Here is a 6,000-nt window from a genome sequence, read left to right as displayed (position 1 = left end):
GACCAGCCTGACCAACATGGAGAAACCCCATCTCTACTAAAAATACAAAAAGTAGCCAGGCGTGGTGGCACATACCTGTGATCCCAGCTACTCGGGAGGCCGAAGCAGGAGAATCACTTGATTCCAGGAGGTAGAGATTGCAGTGAGCCGAGGTTGCGCCACTGCACTCCAGCCTGGGCAACAAAGCGAGACTCCGTCTCGAAAAACAAAAACAAAAACAAAAAATCTTGTAATAATAAAGTTAGATTTCAATTTAAAATTGTGTGAGTGGGTTATTATTTTAAGGAGCTCATGAACAAAAATGTTTGAGCTCTACAGCTCAAAATAACACTTTGAAAATCAGTGACTAAACAATGACTCTTGATGCTACCAAACCTAAATCTTCCTTCTAATAATTATTTTCTAACGGCACCTTTACTAACTTAAAATAAAATGCATAGATAATACAACCTATCTCTACACATAATTTCAAAACATCAATAAAATGTCCTAACTGTAATATAGAAGAGAAATAATAGCCAGGCATGGTGGCAGACGCCTGTAATCTCAGCTACTCGGGAGGCTGAGGCACAAGAATCCCTTGAACCTGGGAGGTGGAGGTTGCAGTGAGCCGAGATCACGCCACTGCACTCCAGCCTAGGCAACAGAGTGAGACTCTATCTCAAAAAAAAAAATAAAACTAGAGAAATAAAAGACAATAACTTATTTTTAAAAATAGGTATTTCAATATGTAAATGGTTGCATATAACTGTGATAGAACACCAAAGGAGGCACTCAACTAATTGTAATTAGATGCTTCCATCATCTAATTACAAGGAATGAACAAATTTTGATTTAAGAGATCAGAAGCCACTCCATAAAGAAAGATACGGCATTAAACACCAGTGTTAGGATAAGCAATAATAGACCAGATGTGTTTATATATAACACCCTACACAACTGTTTGGTGCAATATTTGAAGACTCTGCAGAACTCAGGATCTCTAAATCATGCCGAATGCAGGACATTTATTTGACACCTAAAAGGTATTGCCAGTGTCAAGGTACAAGGATTAACAACCAAAACAAGATAAAATTCCTTCTCTCATGGAATACATTCTTAATTATGTGGAACTGTCCTCACATTGCAGAGTCTAACATCTGTGGCCTCCAACTACTACAATGCCAGTAGCACCCACTCTCATCACTATAGCAACCAAGAAAATGCCCCCTTCCTCCCCACCAGCTCCCGCCTGCCCTCCTCCCTCCTCCCCCCTGCCCCCACTACCTCCTGCACACCCACCACCTGCCAAAGTGCCCCTCCAGGAAAAGTACTACTGCTGTTCAGAGCCACTAGCCTGCAGGGTGGAGAACAAGAATCTCAGCCCACCAGGTGGTCCTGGCTCCATCTTCCTCTCCAGCCTCCTCTGCAGCCACATATGCCTTCTAAACATATAGAACTATCTATAATCCTCTAAGTGGGCCACGTTATTCCGGCCCATGGGTTTTCTGTCAGCCTGAAATGTTTTCTCTTCCCTTGCGTTCTAATTACTCTTCTTTGAGGCTTAATCAGGCCACTTTTCAATTTAATTTAATACATTGGTTTTAAAGTAGGTACTTTCTACCCCATTAGATTGTGCATTCCATGAGAAGGAATTTTATTGTCCTTAATCTTTGTACCTCACATTGGCAACACATTTTAGAATTCAAATAAATGTTTTCTTAATGGATATATGAGTATGGATGAAGGGATTCACTTTATTTTTATTTTTTTATTTGTATTTTGAGATGGAGTCTCACTCTGTCACCCAGGCTGGAGTGCAGTGGTGCCATCTTGGCTCATTGCAACCTCCATCCCCCGAGACTCAAGCAATCCTCCCACTTCAGCCTCCCAAGTAGCTGGGACCACAGACACACACCACCACACCTGGTTGCTTTCTTTTTTTTTTTTTTTTTTTTTTTTGTATTTTTGTATTTTTGGTAGAGATGGAGTTTCACTACGTTGCCCAGGCTGATCTTGAACTCCTGAGCTCAAGTGATCCACCCTCCTCAGCCTCCCAAAGTGCTGGGATCACAGGTGTGAGCCACTGTGCCCAGCCAGGAATTCACTTTAAAAGAAAAAGAAATTCCTCTGAGACTTCAGGGAAAGGTGGGACAATGGATTCAGGGATAGATTTAGTGATGGATAAATTGAACTTATCTGTTGAGCATTGAGCTTGGTCAGGTATAAACATAACCTGCCACTCATCACAGTCTTCATCTGTGCCATGACAAATGTCTCTTTTGTACCTCTTCACAACATCATGGTCAGAGTCCATAACACTCTGCTCCCTTTTGGTTATTTAAAAACTCAGTCCAATATGGCTTAAAACTCCAGTCTCAGGTCCAATGCAGAACTCATCGTAAGCCATGGCTTAAGGAACCTGCGGTGGAGAGGAGAATATGATCCCTTCTATTGATTCTGCTCCTCCTCTTCTAGTTCTCTGGAAGGTTCTCCTGAAGGGTTTTAGCTCCTTGGTGGTTGGGAACTAAGACGAGGGAAGGGAGGAAAAGAACAACTCTCTTTTTATTTAACAAGCTAGTTATCACAAACCACTGTTTGCTGACAGTCCATGCCAAACTGCTGTTTGGCAGATGTCAAAATGCTATCTTTCTTGGGCACGGTGGTTCATGCCTGTAATCCCAAGGCATTGGAAGGCTGAGGCAGGAGGATCACTTGAGCCCACGAGTTTGAGACCAGCCTGTGCAACATAGGGAGACCCTGTCTCTAAAACAATTTTTTTTTTTTAATTAGCCAAATGTGGTGGCACATGCCTGCAGTCCCAGATACTCGGGAGGCTGAGGCAGGAGGATCACTTGTGCCCAAGAGATTCGGGCTGCAATGAGCCATGATCACAACACTACACTCCAGCCTGGGCAACAGACCCCATCTTTAAAAAGGCCCCCAAAGTTCTGGCTTCTAAGTTACCCTGACCCTTGCACTTCCCCCACTTCCCGCAGCCTAGGGATGACAGAAAGTTCCTAAGGTTGCTAATCTTCCCCCGCATTGCCTCACCTTCCCTTGAAAGGCTTCTCAGCTCTTCCACCACATTCACAGCCAGCTAATTCTCTGGATTAAATGCCCTCTGGTTTAAATGCTCAGAGTGAGTTCTGTTTTCCTGTTTGGACTCTAAATCTGGCAGCTAAATAAATAAAAAAAAAAAAAAAAAAAAAAAATGAATTTACTGCACTGAGAGCAAAGACTCTGGCTCCAAAACTGCCAAGTTCAAGGTTCACTGCTATCAGTGTGGGTCCATCCAGATGGAGTAATATAGAAGAGTGAAGAGACAGATCTAATTTCCCTTTTCTCCCAAAGGAACACAGGAGAGAAAATGAATTTGGAGAAAAGAGAGAGAAAAGGGCATTATAAATTTCCTGCTTCCCAATCCTCGGGACAATATGGGGAGGGGGTTACTTAAAAAGACAAGGATGTGACTGAAGCCCCCACCACCAAAAGTTGGGATGAGTCAAAGAGGGGAATTGACCTATATAAAAACCAAAAACACTAAAAAGATTATAGTACTCCCTTCCTCCAAACAAGAAATAAAAATAAAATCAATAAATTCAAATTTCCCCATAGCAACTACTTCCTTGTTTTTTGTTTGTTTTGTTTTGTTTTGTGTTTTTTGGTGGTTTGTTTGTTTGTTTTTTGAGAAGGAGTCTCGCTCTGTCGCTCAGGCTGGAGTGCAGCGGCCCGATCTCGGCTCACTGCAAGCTCCGCCTCCCGGGTTCACGCCATTCTCCTGCCTCAGCCTCCCGAGAGAGGGAGTCTCACCATGTTAGCCAGGATGGTCTTGATCTCCTGACCTCGTGATCCGCCCGCCTTGGCCTCCCAAAGTGCTGGGATTACAGGCGTGAGCCACTGTGCCCGGCCAACTACTTCCACGTTTTTAAAAACACATCAACATCCTTTCCTGGGCCGGGCGCGGTGGCTCACGCCTGTAATCCCAGCACTTTGGGAGGCCGAGGCGGGCGGATCACAAGGTCAGGAGATCGAGACCACGGTGAAACCCCGTCTCTACTAAAAATACAAAAAATTAGCCGGGTGCAGTTGTGGGCGCCTGTAGTCCCAGCTACTCGGGAGGCTGAGGCAGGAGAATGGCGTGAGCCCGGGAGGCGGAGCTTGCAGTGAGCCAAGATCGTGCCACTGCACTCCAGCCTGGGCGACAGAGCGAGACTCCGTCTCAAAACAAACAAACAAACAAACAAACAAACAAAAATATTCTTTCCTCCAAATCTATTTAGTACCACTGCTTTGCTGAGCCCCTAAAGGCACACACTTAGTCTGCCTACCGGGTCATCCAGCAAAAGGCCTGTGCAGCCTGCCCTGACCAGAACTCAGCACAATCAGTCTCTCAGGGAGGGAGGCGTTTGCTGCCAAGGGGGAGTAAGGTGCTGAAGCTAAGTCTCCTGAGGACCCAGCAGTGTTAGAACTGGGGTATGACCCCTTCAGAGTCCCATGTCCATTCAACCAAAACCAGAATAACCCAGATTAACCATTCACTTCATTCAACCAAATTATAATAATTTTTTACTGTTTTAATGAAATTTATCATCAAAGAATAAAGTTTTTGCACCAATACACATGTTTTTAAAGTGGCTTTAAAACTGAAATAACAATGGACTACTTTTTCACATTAAAAAAAGATCTTCAGAAATAATAATATGGGCCAGGCGTGGTGGCTCACACCTGCAACCCCAACATTGGGAGTCCAAGGCAGGAGGATTGCTTGAGCCCAGGAGTTCAAGACCAGCCTGGGCAAATAGCAAGACCCCGTCTCTTTTATTTATTTTAAAAATTAAATAAATAAATAATTTTTAAAAAGAAACCTGGGGTTGGGCTTGGTGGCTCACTCCTGTAATCCCAGCATTTTGGGGGGCCGAGGTGGATGGATCACCTGAGGTCAGGAGTCCAAGACCAGCCTGGCCAACATGGTGAAATCCCATCTCTACTAAACACACAAAAATTAACCAGGCCTGGTCCTCCCAGCAACTTGGGAGGCTGCGGCAGAAGAATCGCTTGAATCCAGGATGCAGAGGTTATAGTGAGCCAAGATAGCACCACTGCATTCCAGCCTGGGTGACAGAGCAAGCCTCCATCTCAAAAAAAAGAAAAAGGAAACCTGGAACAGTATAAATCAAAACGTTCAGAGTGACTGTCTCTTTAGGAACAGTATGTGCTAGAATATATATATATATATATATATATATATATATATATATATATATATATATTTATTTATTTTCTTTTCTTTTCTTTCTTTTTACTTAAGACAGGGTCTCGCTCTGTCACCCAGGCTGAGGGGCAGTAGTGCGATCTCGGCTCACTGCAGGCTCAACCTCCTGGGCTCAGGCAATCCTCTGTCTCAGCCTCCCGAGTAGCTGGGACTATGGGCATTCACCATCACACCTGGCTATTTGTTTTTTATTTTTTGTAGAGACAAGGTCTCACTATGTTGCCCAGGTTGGTCTTGAACTCCTGGGCTCCAGTGATCCTCCTGCCTCAGCCTCCCAAAGTGCTGGGATTACAGGTGTTAGCCACCATGCCTGGCTGTATTTTTCAATAATTATGTATTACTTTTGTAATAAGAAGCTACATGTGGGTTTTTTAAGGTACCACAAGGATGAAAGAATACCAAAGGAGTTTTTGTGAATGTCACTGAAATAGGTCTGTAGTCTCCACTTACCGAATACACCAGTAAAGTCTGAGAGTTTTACATATAAATTTGCAGCATATTTGTTTATAAAGAAATATCACTTTAGGCCGGGCGTGGTGGCTCAAGCCTGTAATCCTAGCACTTTGGGAGGCCGAGACGGGCGGATCACGAGGTCAGGAGATCGAGACCATCCTGGCTAAAACGGTGAAACCCCGTCTCTACTAAAAAATAGAAAAAACTAGCCGGGTGAGGCGGCAGGTGCCTGTAGTCCCAGCTACTCGGGAGGCTGAGGCAGGAGAATGGCCTGAACCCGGGAGGCGGAGCTT

Source organism: Macaca nemestrina, chromosome 14 (genome assembly GCF_043159975.1).
Source record: "Macaca nemestrina isolate mMacNem1 chromosome 14, mMacNem.hap1, whole genome shotgun sequence".
Taxonomy (NCBI): Eukaryota; Metazoa; Chordata; class Mammalia; order Primates; family Cercopithecidae; genus Macaca; species Macaca nemestrina.
This window is presented reverse-complemented; position numbering follows the sequence as displayed.